This window comes from Pleurodeles waltl, unplaced genomic scaffold (assembly GCF_031143425.1).
Source record: "Pleurodeles waltl isolate 20211129_DDA unplaced genomic scaffold, aPleWal1.hap1.20221129 scaffold_107, whole genome shotgun sequence".
In the NCBI taxonomy this organism is placed as follows: domain Eukaryota; kingdom Metazoa; phylum Chordata; class Amphibia; order Caudata; family Salamandridae; genus Pleurodeles; species Pleurodeles waltl.
Window position 1 is genome coordinate 1024050 of NW_027149815.1, and position 15399 is coordinate 1039448.

At 43.5% G+C, this 15399-nt stretch overlaps 22 non-coding genes across 22 annotated transcripts; 7 read left to right on the forward strand and 15 right to left on the reverse strand.

Annotated features, from left to right (window-relative positions):
• Positions 1 to 365: 365 nt before the first annotated feature.
• On the reverse strand, positions 366 to 437 carry TRNAA-AGC (transfer RNA alanine (anticodon AGC)). The gene has a single exon. It is a non-coding gene; the product is annotated as a tRNA-Ala (tRNA).
• A 674-nt stretch (positions 438 to 1111) lies between these two features.
• TRNAM-CAU (transfer RNA methionine (anticodon CAU)) lies at positions 1112 to 1184 on the forward strand. The gene has a single exon. It is a non-coding gene; the product is annotated as a tRNA-Met (tRNA).
• A 445-nt stretch (positions 1185 to 1629) lies between these two features.
• TRNAY-GUA (transfer RNA tyrosine (anticodon GUA)) lies at positions 1630 to 1715 on the reverse strand. The gene is given in 2 exon segments: positions 1630 to 1665; positions 1679 to 1715. It is a non-coding gene; the product is annotated as a tRNA-Tyr (tRNA).
• Positions 1716 to 2501: 786 nt separating this feature from the next.
• Positions 2502 to 2573, reverse strand: TRNAA-AGC (transfer RNA alanine (anticodon AGC)). Its single transcript has one exon. It is a non-coding gene; the product is annotated as a tRNA-Ala (tRNA).
• Positions 2574 to 3247: 674 nt separating this feature from the next.
• On the forward strand, positions 3248 to 3320 carry TRNAM-CAU (transfer RNA methionine (anticodon CAU)). The gene has a single exon. It is a non-coding gene; the product is annotated as a tRNA-Met (tRNA).
• Positions 3321 to 3765: 445 nt separating this feature from the next.
• On the reverse strand, positions 3766 to 3851 carry TRNAY-GUA (transfer RNA tyrosine (anticodon GUA)). The gene is given in 2 exon segments: positions 3766 to 3801; positions 3815 to 3851. It is a non-coding gene; the product is annotated as a tRNA-Tyr (tRNA).
• Positions 3852 to 4637: 786 nt separating this feature from the next.
• TRNAA-AGC (transfer RNA alanine (anticodon AGC)) lies at positions 4638 to 4709 on the reverse strand. Its single transcript has one exon. It is a non-coding gene; the product is annotated as a tRNA-Ala (tRNA).
• Positions 4710 to 5383: 674 nt separating this feature from the next.
• On the forward strand, positions 5384 to 5456 carry TRNAM-CAU (transfer RNA methionine (anticodon CAU)). The gene has a single exon. It is a non-coding gene; the product is annotated as a tRNA-Met (tRNA).
• A 445-nt stretch (positions 5457 to 5901) lies between these two features.
• Positions 5902 to 5987, reverse strand: TRNAY-GUA (transfer RNA tyrosine (anticodon GUA)). The gene is given in 2 exon segments: positions 5902 to 5937; positions 5951 to 5987. It is a non-coding gene; the product is annotated as a tRNA-Tyr (tRNA).
• Positions 5988 to 6773: 786 nt separating this feature from the next.
• Positions 6774 to 6845, reverse strand: TRNAA-AGC (transfer RNA alanine (anticodon AGC)). Its single transcript has one exon. It is a non-coding gene; the product is annotated as a tRNA-Ala (tRNA).
• Positions 6846 to 7519: 674 nt separating this feature from the next.
• TRNAM-CAU (transfer RNA methionine (anticodon CAU)) lies at positions 7520 to 7592 on the forward strand. Its single transcript has one exon. It is a non-coding gene; the product is annotated as a tRNA-Met (tRNA).
• Positions 7593 to 8037: 445 nt separating this feature from the next.
• On the reverse strand, positions 8038 to 8123 carry TRNAY-GUA (transfer RNA tyrosine (anticodon GUA)). The gene is given in 2 exon segments: positions 8038 to 8073; positions 8087 to 8123. It is a non-coding gene; the product is annotated as a tRNA-Tyr (tRNA).
• A 786-nt stretch (positions 8124 to 8909) lies between these two features.
• TRNAA-AGC (transfer RNA alanine (anticodon AGC)) lies at positions 8910 to 8981 on the reverse strand. Its single transcript has one exon. It is a non-coding gene; the product is annotated as a tRNA-Ala (tRNA).
• Positions 8982 to 9655: 674 nt separating this feature from the next.
• TRNAM-CAU (transfer RNA methionine (anticodon CAU)) lies at positions 9656 to 9728 on the forward strand. Its single transcript has one exon. It is a non-coding gene; the product is annotated as a tRNA-Met (tRNA).
• Positions 9729 to 10173: 445 nt separating this feature from the next.
• On the reverse strand, positions 10174 to 10259 carry TRNAY-GUA (transfer RNA tyrosine (anticodon GUA)). Its single transcript is given in 2 exon segments — positions 10174 to 10209; positions 10223 to 10259. It is a non-coding gene; the product is annotated as a tRNA-Tyr (tRNA).
• A 786-nt stretch (positions 10260 to 11045) lies between these two features.
• Positions 11046 to 11117, reverse strand: TRNAA-AGC (transfer RNA alanine (anticodon AGC)). Its single transcript has one exon. It is a non-coding gene; the product is annotated as a tRNA-Ala (tRNA).
• A 674-nt stretch (positions 11118 to 11791) lies between these two features.
• Positions 11792 to 11864, forward strand: TRNAM-CAU (transfer RNA methionine (anticodon CAU)). Its single transcript has one exon. It is a non-coding gene; the product is annotated as a tRNA-Met (tRNA).
• Positions 11865 to 12309: 445 nt separating this feature from the next.
• Positions 12310 to 12395, reverse strand: TRNAY-GUA (transfer RNA tyrosine (anticodon GUA)). The gene is given in 2 exon segments: positions 12310 to 12345; positions 12359 to 12395. It is a non-coding gene; the product is annotated as a tRNA-Tyr (tRNA).
• Positions 12396 to 13181: 786 nt separating this feature from the next.
• Positions 13182 to 13253, reverse strand: TRNAA-AGC (transfer RNA alanine (anticodon AGC)). Its single transcript has one exon. It is a non-coding gene; the product is annotated as a tRNA-Ala (tRNA).
• Positions 13254 to 13927: 674 nt separating this feature from the next.
• Positions 13928 to 14000, forward strand: TRNAM-CAU (transfer RNA methionine (anticodon CAU)). Its single transcript has one exon. It is a non-coding gene; the product is annotated as a tRNA-Met (tRNA).
• Positions 14001 to 14445: 445 nt separating this feature from the next.
• On the reverse strand, positions 14446 to 14531 carry TRNAY-GUA (transfer RNA tyrosine (anticodon GUA)). The gene is given in 2 exon segments: positions 14446 to 14481; positions 14495 to 14531. It is a non-coding gene; the product is annotated as a tRNA-Tyr (tRNA).
• A 786-nt stretch (positions 14532 to 15317) lies between these two features.
• TRNAA-AGC (transfer RNA alanine (anticodon AGC)) lies at positions 15318 to 15389 on the reverse strand. The gene has a single exon. It is a non-coding gene; the product is annotated as a tRNA-Ala (tRNA).
• Between the last annotated feature and the right edge of the window lie 10 nt (positions 15390 to 15399).

Consider the following 15399-nt stretch of genomic DNA (forward strand, 5'->3'; position numbering starts at 1 on the left):
AACTGGAAAAGCAAAACCAGTAGATTAATGGACCATTCAGAAGGGATTAGGATGAAGAAAACATTCTGTTTTTCTTAAACCTTCTGGTAAGAGTCTCTGGTTTAGAGGAAGAATTCAAATAAATGACCAAGACAGCTGTGCCCGTTTTCTATACTAAGAATGCCAAGATAAATCACCACTTTGGTTTCTTATGGAAGCAAGATTATTTTTTTCTATAAACACGGGAAATGAGATAGCCCCATTTCAAAAGGTTTTGCAAGGCGAAGAAAGTGGGGTTCTGGCACCAGCTGCATGACATCTCACTTCCTTACTCATGATGCCAGCCTAGCTATCTGTCAAAAGGCAAGATTAGCATGGCGAAAAGCTGGAGATGCCGGGGATTGAACCCGGGGCCTCATACATGCTAAGCATGCGCTCTACCACTGAGCTACATCCCCACATCCTGTAGAGGGAGACCTTGCTCCACGCATGGAAACCTGGAATTCTATTGAATGTACATTCACCACATATGACACTGGAATGGGAAGCGTCAGGTGTGGAATTCCATATGATTTACAGCTGGATTTTCTAGCACCGTTTTTTATGGAATAAGGTTGACTCTAGAATGAATAATTCCCCACACACAACAGCTAGATGCAATCGAAAAAAGCCAGAGTATTCAAGGCAACTGGTTCAGGATACATCAAAGAAGGATATGGTTGAGTGCTGTTTCCACATCTTGTGAGATGACTTAAGGTACCCCTGCTCTTTTTGCAGGACACACAGCTATGTTACATTAGCATGTACAGTGTTGAGATCTAGATGCATCTACGGCTAGGGGCGGCATGTTAATTCTGGGTTTTAGTCCATTTCATTCTCAGTTATGTGGAGGAAAAAATGGCACGATCTTTCTTAGAGAGGTGAATGGTATGCCCTGATTTCTTTTGCATGGCTAAATGTATGGGGTGTGGGTTTAAGCACTGGGAAAGAGCAGTCTTCTGACCATTATAACTGCAGACGATTTTAATCCAGCGAGGCAACCGAAGTGTATTGATATTCCAACATGAGAACAGCATTTTTGCTACCTTCCCTCTTCATGGTGTGTAGACGCATTTGTTAGCGGTTTCAAGCAGCCTTCTTAGCGCAGTAGGCAGCGCGTCAGTCTCATAATCTGAAGGTCCTGAGTTCGATCCTCAGAGAGGGCATTGCAGTGTTTCTTTTGTCAAGAGAAACATCTCAGATTTTCTCCAAATCTGTAAACTATTCCTCCACATTGCATCTTGCTCAGTTTTAAGGAGTTGGTGTCTTTGTAGATTCCCTCTTTCATATCCATGGCCACTCATTGTAGGTGAGTTTTAGCTGGTTCGGCTGCCGAAACATCTACCTTGGTACAATGAAACTGGAAGTCTTCCAAGTGCCTTCATATATTTAGTCAAGGCTTTGGAATGAATTCTGATCTGCAGGTCCTTGTTTATTTCTCTTCCAACATCCCTCAGAAATGACTATGTGGTCAATTTCATTGGAAAGCAGAAGAAGTCTACCCTTCTGTCCTAGCATTTATTTGGAGCTAGGGAAATGTTTCTCAATCAGAGGGGCACATAATGTTTTAACAAGAGAGAAAGCAGCTATGGAAAACAAAAAAGGGGAAACTCCTCCGAGCCGGATTTGAACCAGCGACCTAAGGATTTCTGTTTCTCCACTACAGTCCTCCGCTCTCCCAACTGAGCTATCGGAGGATTAGGCAGTACAGCTTTCCATGCTGCATTCATCTTTCTTTCAATAATGGTTGCGGCGGGAGTGGGGTGGGAGTACTGCAGTCTAATCTTGAAAATCATGAATATGACCTGCAGCTTGCTCTACAAATTGCCACTTCCTAGAGTGCATTCTCAGCTACATCTTATCACCATAAAGGGGGACTGCTTACCTACCTGAATGTGCTGTGCTGGCGTGAAGGAAAGCAGGGGACCTAGAATTAGAAATCCTACAGAAAGGAGTTTTCCTGAAAGGGCATGGGGCCGAGGAATCCACAGCCCTTTGGAAGCATTTCTGGCAAAAGGATGACAGCATGGGAACATGAAGGAAAGGACAGAAAGTTAGGAGAGTCATTACTCCGTACGGAGCATGAAGAACATGCATTTTTAATGCTTCTGTGAAAGGAACTGGAAAAGCAAAACCAGTAGATTAATGGACCATTCAGAAGGGATTAGGATGAAGAAAACATTCTGTTTTTCTTAAACCTTCTGGTAAGAGTCTCTGGTTTAGAGGAAGAATTCAAATAAATGACCAAGACAGCTGTGCCCGTTTTCTATACTAAGAATGCCAAGATAAATCACCACTTTGGTTTCTTAAGGAAGCAAGATTATTTTTTTCTATAAACACGGGAAATGAGATAGCCCCATTTCAAAAGGTTTTGCAAGGCGAAGAAAGTGGGGTTCTGGCACCAGCTGCATGACATCTCACTTCCTTACTCATGATGCCAGCCTAGCTATCTGTCAAAAGGCAAGATTAGCATGGCGAAAAGCTGGTGATGCCGGGGATTGAACCCGGGGCCTCATACATGCTAAGCATGCGCTCTACCACTGAGCTACATCCCCACATCCTGTAGAGGGAGACCTTGCTCCACGCATGGAAACCTGGAATTCTATTGAATGTACATTCACCACATATGACACTGGAATGGGAAGCGTCAGGTGTGGAATTCCATATGATTTACAGCTGGATTTTCTAGCACCGTTTTTTATGGAATAAGGTTGACTCTAGAATGAATAATTCCCCACACACAACAGCTAGATGCAATCGAAAAAAGCCAGAGTATTCAAGGCAACTGGTTCAGGATACATCAAAGAAGGATATGGTTGAGTGCTGTTTCCACATCTTGTGAGATGACTTAAGGTACCCCTGCTCTTTTTGCAGGACACACAGCTATGTTACATTAGCATGTACAGTGTTGAGATCTAGATGCATCTACGGCTAGGGGCGGCATGTTAATTCTGGGTTTTAGTCCATTTCATTCTCAGTTATGTGGAGGAAAAAATGGCACGATCTTTCTTAGAGAGGTGAATGGTATGCCCTGATTTCTTTTGCATGGCTAAATGTATGGGGTGTGGGTTTAAGCACTGGGAAAGAGCAGTCTTCTGACCATTATAACTGCAGACGATTTTAATCCAGCGAGGCAACCGAAGTGTATTGATATTCCAACATGAGAACAGCATTTTTGCTACCTTCCCTCTTCATGGTGTGTAGACGCATTTGTTAGCGGTTTCAAGCAGCCTTCTTAGCGCAGTAGGCAGCGCGTCAGTCTCATAATCTGAAGGTCCTGAGTTCGATCCTCAGAGAGGGCATTGCAGTGTTTCTTTTGTCAAGAGAAACATCTCAGATTTTCTCCAAATCTGTAAACTATTCCTCCACATTGCATCTTGCTCAGTTTTAAGGAGTTGGTGTCTTTGTAGATTCCCTCTTTCATATCCATGGCCACTCATTGTAGGTGAGTTTTAGCTGGTTCGGCTGCCGAAACATCTACCTTGGTACAATGAAACTGGAAGTCTTCCAAGTGCCTTCATATATTTAGTCAAGGCTTTGGAATGAATTCTGATCTGCAGGTCCTTGTTTATTTCTCTTCCAACATCCCTCAGAAATGACTATGTGGTCAATTTCATTGGAAAGCAGAAGAAGTCTACCCTTCTGTCCTAGCATTTATTTGGAGCTAGGGAAATGTTTCTCAATCAGAGGGGCACATAATGTTTTAACAAGAGAGAAAGCAGCTATGGAAAACAAAAAAGGGGAAACTCCTCCGAGCCGGATTTGAACCAGCGACCTAAGGATTTCTGTTTCTCCACTACAGTCCTCCGCTCTCCCAACTGAGCTATCGGAGGATTAGGCAGTACAGCTTTCCATGCTGCATTCATCTTTCTTTCAATAATGGTTGCGGCGGGAGTGGGGTGGGAGTACTGCAGTCTAATCTTGAAAATCATGAATATGACCTGCAGCTTGCTCTACAAATTGCCACTTCCTAGAGTGCATTCTCAGCTACATCTTATCACCATAAAGGGGGACTGCTTACCTACCTGAATGTGCTGTGCTGGCGTGAAGGAAAGCAGGGGACCTAGAATTAGAAATCCTACAGAAAGGAGTTTTCCTGAAAGGGCATGGGGCCGAGGAATCCACAGCCCTTTGGAAGCATTTCTGGCAAAAGGATGACAGCATGGGAACATGAAGGAAAGGACAGAAAGTTAGGAGAGTCATTACTCCGTACGGAGCATGAAGAACATGCATTTTTAATGCTTCTGTGAAAGGAACTGGAAAAGCAAAACCAGTAGATTAATGGACCATTCAGAAGGGATTAGGATGAAGAAAACATTCTGTTTTTCTTAAACCTTCTGGTAAGAGTCTCTGGTTTAGAGGAAGAATTCAAATAAATGACCAAGACAGCTGTGCCCGTTTTCTATACTAAGAATGCCAAGATAAATCACCACTTTGGTTTCTTATGGAAGCAAGATTATTTTTTTCTATAAACACGGGAAATGAGATAGCCCCATTTCAAAAGGTTTTGCAAGGCGAAGAAAGTGGGGTTCTGGCACCAGCTGCATGACATCTCACTTCCTTACTCATGATGCCAGCCTAGCTATCTGTCAAAAGGCAAGATTAGCATGGCGAAAAGCTGGAGATGCCGGGGATTGAACCCGGGGCCTCATACATGCTAAGCATGCGCTCTACCACTGAGCTACATCCCCACATCCTGTAGAGGGAGACCTTGCTCCACGCATGGAAACCTGGAATTCTATTGAATGTACATTCACCACATATGACACTGGAATGGGAAGCGTCAGGTGTGGAATTCCATATGATTTACAGCTGGATTTTCTAGCACCGTTTTTTATGGAATAAGGTTGACTCTAGAATGAATAATTCCCCACACACAACAGCTAGATGCAATCGAAAAAAGCCAGAGTATTCAAGGCAACTGGTTCAGGATACATCAAAGAAGGATATGGTTGAGTGCTGTTTCCACATCTTGTGAGATGACTTAAGGTACCCCTGCTCTTTTTGCAGGACACACAGCTATGTTACATTAGCATGTACAGTGTTGAGATCTAGATGCATCTACGGCTAGGGGCGGCATGTTAATTCTGGGTTTTAGTCCATTTCATTCTCAGTTATGTGGAGGAAAAAATGGCACGATCTTTCTTAGAGAGGTGAATGGTATGCCCTGATTTCTTTTGCATGGCTAAATGTATGGGGTGTGGGTTTAAGCACTGGGAAAGAGCAGTCTTCTGACCATTATAACTGCAGACGATTTTAATCCAGCGAGGCAACCGAAGTGTATTGATATTCCAACATGAGAACAGCATTTTTGCTACCTTCCCTCTTCATGGTGTGTAGACGCATTTGTTAGCGGTTTCAAGCAGCCTTCTTAGCGCAGTAGGCAGCGCGTCAGTCTCATAATCTGAAGGTCCTGAGTTCGATCCTCAGAGAGGGCATTGCAGTGTTTCTTTTGTCAAGAGAAACATCTCAGATTTTCTCCAAATCTGTAAACTATTCCTCCACATTGCATCTTGCTCAGTTTTAAGGAGTTGGTGTCTTTGTAGATTCCCTCTTTCATATCCATGGCCACTCATTGTAGGTGAGTTTTAGCTGGTTCGGCTGCCGAAACATCTACCTTGGTACAATGAAACTGGAAGTCTTCCAAGTGCCTTCATATATTTAGTCAAGGCTTTGGAATGAATTCTGATCTGCAGGTCCTTGTTTATTTCTCTTCCAACATCCCTCAGAAATGACTATGTGGTCAATTTCATTGGAAAGCAGAAGAAGTCTACCCTTCTGTCCTAGCATTTATTTGGAGCTAGGGAAATGTTTCTCAATCAGAGGGGCACATAATGTTTTAACAAGAGAGAAAGCAGCTATGGAAAACAAAAAAGGGGAAACTCCTCCGAGCCGGATTTGAACCAGCGACCTAAGGATTTCTGTTTCTCCACTACAGTCCTCCGCTCTCCCAACTGAGCTATCGGAGGATTAGGCAGTACAGCTTTCCATGCTGCATTCATCTTTCTTTCAATAATGGTTGCGGCGGGAGTGGGGTGGGAGTACTGCAGTCTAATCTTGAAAATCATGAATATGACCTGCAGCTTGCTCTACAAATTGCCACTTCCTAGAGTGCATTCTCAGCTACATCTTATCACCATAAAGGGGGACTGCTTACCTACCTGAATGTGCTGTGCTGGCGTGAAGGAAAGCAGGGGACCTAGAATTAGAAATCCTACAGAAAGGAGTTTTCCTGAAAGGGCATGGGGCCGAGGAATCCACAGCCCTTTGGAAGCATTTCTGGCAAAAGGATGACAGCATGGGAACATGAAGGAAAGGACAGAAAGTTAGGAGAGTCATTACTCCGTACGGAGCATGAAGAACATGCATTTTTAATGCTTCTGTGAAAGGAACTGGAAAAGCAAAACCAGTAGATTAATGGACCATTCAGAAGGGATTAGGATGAAGAAAACATTCTGTTTTTCTTAAACCTTCTGGTAAGAGTCTCTGGTTTAGAGGAAGAATTCAAATAAATGACCAAGACAGCTGTGCCCGTTTTCTATACTAAGAATACCAAGATAAATCACCACTTTGGTTTCTTATGGAAGCAAGATTATTTTTTTCTATAAACACGGGAAATGAGATAGCCCCATTTCAAAAGGTTTTGCAAGGCGAAGAAAGTGGGGTTCTGGCACCAGCTGCATGACATCTCACTTCCTTACTCATGATGCCAGCCTAGCTATCTGTCAAAAGGCAAGATTAGCATGGCGAAAAGCTGGAGATGCCGGGGATTGAACCCGGGGCCTCATACATGCTAAGCATGCGCTCTACCACTGAGCTACATCCCCACATCCTGTAGAGGGAGACCTTGCTCCACGCATGGAAACCTGGAATTCTATTGAATGTACATTCACCACATATGACACTGGAATGGGAAGCGTCAGGTGTGGAATTCCATATGATTTACAGCTGGATTTTCTAGCACCGTTTTTTATGGAATAAGGTTGACTCTAGAATGAATAATTCCCCACACACAACAGCTAGATGCAATCGAAAAAAGCCAGAGTATTCAAGGCAACTGGTTCAGGATACATCAAAGAAGGATATGGTTGAGTGCTGTTTCCACATCTTGTGAGATGACTTAAGGTACCCCTGCTCTTTTTGCAGGACACACAGCTATGTTACATTAGCATGTACAGTGTTGAGATCTAGATGCATCTACGGCTAGGGGCGGCATGTTAATTCTGGGTTTTAGTCCATTTCATTCTCAGTTATGTGGAGGAAAAAATGGCACGATCTTTCTTAGAGAGGTGAATGGTATGCCCTGATTTCTTTTGCATGGCTAAATGTATGGGGTGTGGGTTTAAGCACTGGGAAAGAGCAGTCTTCTGACCATTATAACTGCAGACGATTTTAATCCAGCGAGGCAACCGAAGTGTATTGATATTCCAACATGAGAACAGCATTTTTGCTACCTTCCCTCTTCATGGTGTGTAGACGCATTTGTTAGCGGTTTCAAGCAGCCTTCTTAGCGCAGTAGGCAGCGCGTCAGTCTCATAATCTGAAGGTCCTGAGTTCGATCCTCAGAGAGGGCATTGCAGTGTTTCTTTTGTCAAGAGAAACATCTCAGATTTTCTCCAAATCTGTAAACTATTCCTCCACATTGCATCTTGCTCAGTTTTAAGGAGTTGGTGTCTTTGTAGATTCCCTCTTTCATATCCATGGCCACTCATTGTAGGTGAGTTTTAGCTGGTTCGGCTGCCGAAACATCTACCTTGGTACAATGAAACTGGAAGTCTTCCAAGTGCCTTCATATATTTAGTCAAGGCTTTGGAATGAATTCTGATCTGCAGGTCCTTGTTTATTTCTCTTCCAACATCCCTCAGAAATGACTATGTGGTCAATTTCATTGGAAAGCAGAAGAAGTCTACCCTTCTGTCCTAGCATTTATTTGGAGCTAGGGAAATGTTTCTCAATCAGAGGGGCACATAATGTTTTAACAAGAGAGAAAGCAGCTATGGAAAACAAAAAAGGGGAAACTCCTCCGAGCCGGATTTGAACCAGCGACCTAAGGATTTCTGTTTCTCCACTACAGTCCTCCGCTCTCCCAACTGAGCTATCGGAGGATTAGGCAGTACAGCTTTCCATGCTGCATTCATCTTTCTTTCAATAATGGTTGCGGCGGGAGTGGGGTGGGAGTACTGCAGTCTAATCTTGAAAATCATGAATATGACCTGCAGCTTGCTCTACAAATTGCCACTTCCTAGAGTGCATTCTCAGCTACATCTTATCACCATAAAGGGGGACTGCTTACCTACCTGAATGTGCTGTGCTGGCGTGAAGGAAAGCAGGGGACCTAGAATTAGAAATCCTACAGAAAGGAGTTTTCCTGAAAGGGCATGGGGCCGAGGAATCCACAGCCCTTTGGAAGCATTTCTGGCAAAAGGATGACAGCATGGGAACATGAAGGAAAGGACAGAAAGTTAGGAGAGTCATTACTCCGTACGGAGCATGAAGAACATGCATTTTTAATGCTTCTGTGAAAGGAACTGGAAAAGCAAAACCAGTAGATTAATGGACCATTCAGAAGGGATTAGGATGAAGAAAACATTCTGTTTTTCTTAAACCTTCTGGTAAGAGTCTCTGGTTTAGAGGAAGAATTCAAATAAATGACCAAGACAGCTGTGCCCGTTTTCTATACTAAGAATGCCAAGATAAATCACCACTTTGGTTTCTTATGGAAGCAAGATTATTTTTTTCTATAAACACGGGAAATGAGATAGCCCCATTTCAAAAGGTTTTGCAAGGCGAAGAAAGTGGGGTTCTGGCACCAGCTGCATGACATCTCACTTCCTTACTCATGATGCCAGCCTAGCTATCTGTCAAAAGGCAAGATTAGCATGGCGAAAAGCTGGAGATGCCGGGGATTGAACCCGGGGCCTCATACATGCTAAGCATGCGCTCTACCACTGAGCTACATCCCCACATCCTGTAGAGGGAGACCTTGCTCCACGCATGGAAACCTGGAATTCTATTGAATGTACATTCACCACATATGACACTGGAATGGGAAGCGTCAGGTGTGGAATTCCATATGATTTACAGCTGGATTTTCTAGCACCGTTTTTTATGGAATAAGGTTGACTCTAGAATGAATAATTCCCCACACACAACAGCTAGATGCAATCGAAAAAAGCCAGAGTATTCAAGGCAACTGGTTCAGGATACATCAAAGAAGGATATGGTTGAGTGCTGTTTCCACATCTTGTGAGATGACTTAAGGTACCCCTGCTCTTTTTGCAGGACACACAGCTATGTTACATTAGCATGTACAGTGTTGAGATCTAGATGCATCTACGGCTAGGGGCGGCATGTTAATTCTGGGTTTTAGTCCATTTCATTCTCAGTTATGTGGAGGAAAAAATGGCACGATCTTTCTTAGAGAGGTGAATGGTATGCCCTGATTTCTTTTGCATGGCTAAATGTATGGGGTGTGGGTTTAAGCACTGGGAAAGAGCAGTCTTCTGACCATTATAACTGCAGACGATTTTAATCCAGCGAGGCAACCGAAGTGTATTGATATTCCAACATGAGAACAGCATTTTTGCTACCTTCCCTCTTCATGGTGTGTAGACGCATTTGTTAGCGGTTTCAAGCAGCCTTCTTAGCGCAGTAGGCAGCGCGTCAGTCTCATAATCTGAAGGTCCTGAGTTCGATCCTCAGAGAGGGCATTGCAGTGTTTCTTTTGTCAAGAGAAACATCTCAGATTTTCTCCAAATCTGTAAACTATTCCTCCACATTGCATCTTGCTCAGTTTTAAGGAGTTGGTGTCTTTGTAGATTCCCTCTTTCATATCCATGGCCACTCATTGTAGGTGAGTTTTAGCTGGTTCGGCTGCCGAAACATCTACCTTGGTACAATGAAACTGGAAGTCTTCCAAGTGCCTTCATATATTTAGTCAAGGCTTTGGAATGAATTCTGATCTGCAGGTCCTTGTTTATTTCTCTTCCAACATCCCTCAGAAATGACTATGTGGTCAATTTCATTGGAAAGCAGAAGAAGTCTACCCTTCTGTCCTAGCATTTATTTGGAGCTAGGGAAATGTTTCTCAATCAGAGGGGCACATAATGTTTTAACAAGAGAGAAAGCAGCTATGGAAAACAAAAAAGGGGAAACTCCTCCGAGCCGGATTTGAACCAGCGACCTAAGGATTTCTGTTTCTCCACTACAGTCCTCCGCTCTCCCAACTGAGCTATCGGAGGATTAGGCAGTACAGCTTTCCATGCTGCATTCATCTTTCTTTCAATAATGGTTGCGGCGGGAGTGGGGTGGGAGTACTGCAGTCTAATCTTGAAAATCATGAATATGACCTGCAGCTTGCTCTACAAATTGCCACTTCCTAGAGTGCATTCTCAGCTACATCTTATCACCATAAAGGGGGACTGCTTACCTACCTGAATGTGCTGTGCTGGCGTGAAGGAAAGCAGGGGACCTAGAATTAGAAATCCTACAGAAAGGAGTTTTCCTGAAAGGGCATGGGGCCGAGGAATCCACAGCCCTTTGGAAGCATTTCTGGCAAAAGGATGACAGCATGGGAACATGAAGGAAAGGACAGAAAGTTAGGAGAGTCATTACTCCGTACGGAGCATGAAGAACATGCATTTTTAATGCTTCTGTGAAAGGAACTGGAAAAGCAAAACCAGTAGATTAATGGACCATTCAGAAGGGATTAGGATGAAGAAAACATTCTGTTTTTCTTAAACCTTCTGGTAAGAGTCTCTGGTTTAGAGGAAGAATTCAAATAAATGACCAAGACAGCTGTGCCCGTTTTCTATACTAAGAATACCAAGATAAATCACCACTTTGGTTTCTTATGGAAGCAAGATTATTTTTTTCTATAAACACGGGAAATGAGATAGCCCCATTTCAAAAGGTTTTGCAAGGCGAAGAAAGTGGGGTTCTGGCACCAGCTGCATGACATCTCACTTCCTTACTCATGATGCCAGCCTAGCTATCTGTCAAAAGGCAAGATTAGCATGGCGAAAAGCTGGAGATGCCGGGGATTGAACCCGGGGCCTCATACATGCTAAGCATGCGCTCTACCACTGAGCTACATCCCCACATCCTGTAGAGGGAGACCTTGCTCCACGCATGGAAACCTGGAATTCTATTGAATGTACATTCACCACATATGACACTGGAATGGGAAGCGTCAGGTGTGGAATTCCATATGATTTACAGCTGGATTTTCTAGCACCGTTTTTTATGGAATAAGGTTGACTCTAGAATGAATAATTCCCCACACACAACAGCTAGATGCAATCGAAAAAAGCCAGAGTATTCAAGGCAACTGGTTCAGGATACATCAAAGAAGGATATGGTTGAGTGCTGTTTCCACATCTTGTGAGATGACTTAAGGTACCCCTGCTCTTTTTGCAGGACACACAGCTATGTTACATTAGCATGTACAGTGTTGAGATCTAGATGCATCTACGGCTAGGGGCGGCATGTTAATTCTGGGTTTTAGTCCATTTCATTCTCAGTTATGTGGAGGAAAAAATGGCACGATCTTTCTTAGAGAGGTGAATGGTATGCCCTGATTTCTTTTGCATGGCTAAATGTATGGGGTGTGGGTTTAAGCACTGGGAAAGAGCAGTCTTCTGACCATTATAACTGCAGACGATTTTAATCCAGCGAGGCAACCGAAGTGTATTGATATTCCAACATGAGAACAGCATTTTTGCTACCTTCCCTCTTCATGGTGTGTAGACGCATTTGTTAGCGGTTTCAAGCAGCCTTCTTAGCGCAGTAGGCAGCGCGTCAGTCTCATAATCTGAAGGTCCTGAGTTCGATCCTCAGAGAGGGCATTGCAGTGTTTCTTTTGTCAAGAGAAACATCTCAGATTTTCTCCAAATCTGTAAACTATTCCTCCACATTGCATCTTGCTCAGTTTTAAGGAGTTGGTGTCTTTGTAGATTCCCTCTTTCATATCCATGGCCACTCATTGTAGGTGAGTTTTAGCTGGTTCGGCTGCCGAAACATCTACCTTGGTACAATGAAACTGGAAGTCTTCCAAGTGCCTTCATATATTTAGTCAAGGCTTTGGAATGAATTCTGATCTGCAGGTCCTTGTTTATTTCTCTTCCAACATCCCTCAGAAATGACTATGTGGTCAATTTCATTGGAAAGCAGAAGAAGTCTACCCTTCTGTCCTAGCATTTATTTGGAGCTAGGGAAATGTTTCTCAATCAGAGGGGCACATAATGTTTTAACAAGAGAGAAAGCAGCTATGGAAAACAAAAAAGGGGAAACTCCTCCGAGCCGGATTTGAACCAGCGACCTAAGGATTTCTGTTTCTCCACTACAGTCCTCCGCTCTCCCAACTGAGCTATCGGAGGATTAGGCAGTACAGCTTTCCATGCTGCATTCATCTTTCTTTCAATAATGGTTGCGGCGGGAGTGGGGTGGGAGTACTGCAGTCTAATCTTGAAAATCATGAATATGACCTGCAGCTTGCTCTACAAATTGCCACTTCCTAGAGTGCATTCTCAGCTACATCTTATCACCATAAAGGGGGACTGCTTACCTACCTGAATGTGCTGTGCTGGCGTGAAGGAAAGCAGGGGACCTAGAATTAGAAATCCTACAGAAAGGAGTTTTCCTGAAAGGGCATGGGGCCGAGGAATCCACAGCCCTTTGGAAGCATTTCTGGCAAAAGGATGACAGCATGGGAACATGAAGGAAAGGACAGAAAGTTAGGAGAGTCATTACTCCGTACGGAGCATGAAGAACATGCATTTTTAATGCTTCTGTGAAAGGAACTGGAAAAGCAAAACCAGTAGATTAATGGACCATTCAGAAGGGATTAGGATGAAGAAAACATTCTGTTTTTCTTAAACCTTCTGGTAAGAGTCTCTGGTTTAGAGGAAGAATTCAAATAAATGACCAAGACAGCTGTGCCCGTTTTCTATACTAAGAATGCCAAGATAAATCACCACTTTGGTTTCTTATGGAAGCAAGATTATTTTTTTCTATAAACACGGGAAATGAGATAGCCCCATTTCAAAAGGTTTTGCAAGGCGAAGAAAGTGGGGTTCTGGCACCAGCTGCATGACATCTCACTTCCTTACTCATGATGCCAGCCTAGCTATCTGTCAAAAGGCAAGATTAGCATGGCGAAAAGCTGGAGATGCCGGGGATTGAACCCGGGGCCTCATACATGCTAAGCATGCGCTCTACCACTGAGCTACATCCCCACATCCTGTAGAGGGAGACCTTGCTCCACGCATGGAAACCTGGAATTCTATTGAATGTACATTCACCACATATGACACTGGAATGGGAAGCGTCAGGTGTGGAATTCCATATGATTTACAGCTGGATTTTCTAGCACCGTTTTTTATGGAATAAGGTTGACTCTAGAATGAATAATTCCCCACACACAACAGCTAGATGCAATCGAAAAAAGCCAGAGTATTCAAGGCAACTGGTTCAGGATACATCAAAGAAGGATATGGTTGAGTGCTGTTTCCACATCTTGTGAGATGACTTAAGGTACCCCTGCTCTTTTTGCAGGACACACAGCTATGTTACATTAGCATGTACAGTGTTGAGATCTAGATGCATCTACGGCTAGGGGCGGCATGTTAATTCTGGGTTTTAGTCCATTTCATTCTCAGTTATGTGGAGGAAAAAATGGCACGATCTTTCTTAGAGAGGTGAATGGTATGCCCTGATTTCTTTTGCATGGCTAAATGTATGGGGTGTGGGTTTAAGCACTGGGAAAGAGCAGTCTTCTGACCATTATAACTGCAGACGATTTTAATCCAGCGAGGCAACCGAAGTGTATTGATATTCCAACATGAGAACAGCATTTTTGCTACCTTCCCTCTTCATGGTGTGTAGACGCATTTGTTAGCGGTTTCAAGCAGCCTTCTTAGCGCAGTAGGCAGCGCGTCAGTCTCATAATCTGAAGGTCCTGAGTTCGATCCTCAGAGAGGGCATTGCAGTGTTTCTTTTGTCAAGAGAAACATCTCAGATTTTCTCCAAATCTGTAAACTATTCCTCCACATTGCATCTTGCTCAGTTTTAAGGAGTTGGTGTCTTTGTAGATTCCCTCTTTCATATCCATGGCCACTCATTGTAGGTGAGTTTTAGCTGGTTCGGCTGCCGAAACATCTACCTTGGTACAATGAAACTGGAAGTCTTCCAAGTGCCTTCATATATTTAGTCAAGGCTTTGGAATGAATTCTGATCTGCAGGTCCTTGTTTATTTCTCTTCCAACATCCCTCAGAAATGACTATGTGGTCAATTTCATTGGAAAGCAGAAGAAGTCTACCCTTCTGTCCTAGCATTTATTTGGAGCTAGGGAAATGTTTCTCAATCAGAGGGGCACATAATGTTTTAACAAGAGAGAAAGCAGCTATGGAAAACAAAAAAGGGGAAACTCCTCCGAGCCGGATTTGAACCAGCGACCTAAGGATTTCTGTTTCTCCACTACAGTCCTCCGCTCTCCCAACTGAGCTATCGGAGGATTAGGCAGTACAGCTTTCCATGCTGCATTCATCTTTCTTTCAATAATGGTTGCGGCGGGAGTGGGGTGGGAGTACTGCAGTCTAATCTTGAAAATCATGAATATGACCTGCAGCTTGCTCTACAAATTGCCACTTCCTAGAGTGCATTCTCAGCTACATCTTATCACCATAAAGGGGGACTGCTTACCTACCTGAATGTGCTGTGCTGGCGTGAAGGAAAGCAGGGGACCTAGAATTAGAAATCCTACAGAAAGGAGTTTTCCTGAAAGGGCATGGGGCCGAGGAATCCACAGCCCTTTGGAAGCATTTCTGGCAAAAGGATGACAGCATGGGAACATGAAGGAAAGGACAGAAAGTTAGGAGAGTCATTACTCCGTACGGAGCATGAAGAACATGCATTTTTAATGCTTCTGTGAAAGGAACTGGAAAAGCAAAACCAGTAGATTAATGGACCATTCAGAAGGGATTAGGATGAAGAAAACATTCTGTTTTTCTTAAACCTTCTGGTAAGAGTCTCTGGTTTAGAGGAAGAATTCAAATAAATGACCAAGACAGCTGTGCCCGTTTTCTATACTAAGAATACCAAGATAAATCACCACTTTGGTTTCTTATGGAAGCAAGATTATTTTTTTCTATAAACACGGGAAATGAGATAGCCCCATTTCAAAAGGTTTTGCAAGGCGAAGAAAGTGGGGTTCTGGCACCAGCTGCATGACATCTCACTTCCTTACTCATGATGCCAGCCTAGCTATCTGTCAAAAGGCAAGATTAGCATGGCGAAAAGCTGGAGATGCCGGGGATTGAACCCGGGGCCTCATACATGCTAAGCATGCGCTCTACCACTGAGCTACATCCCCACATCCTGTA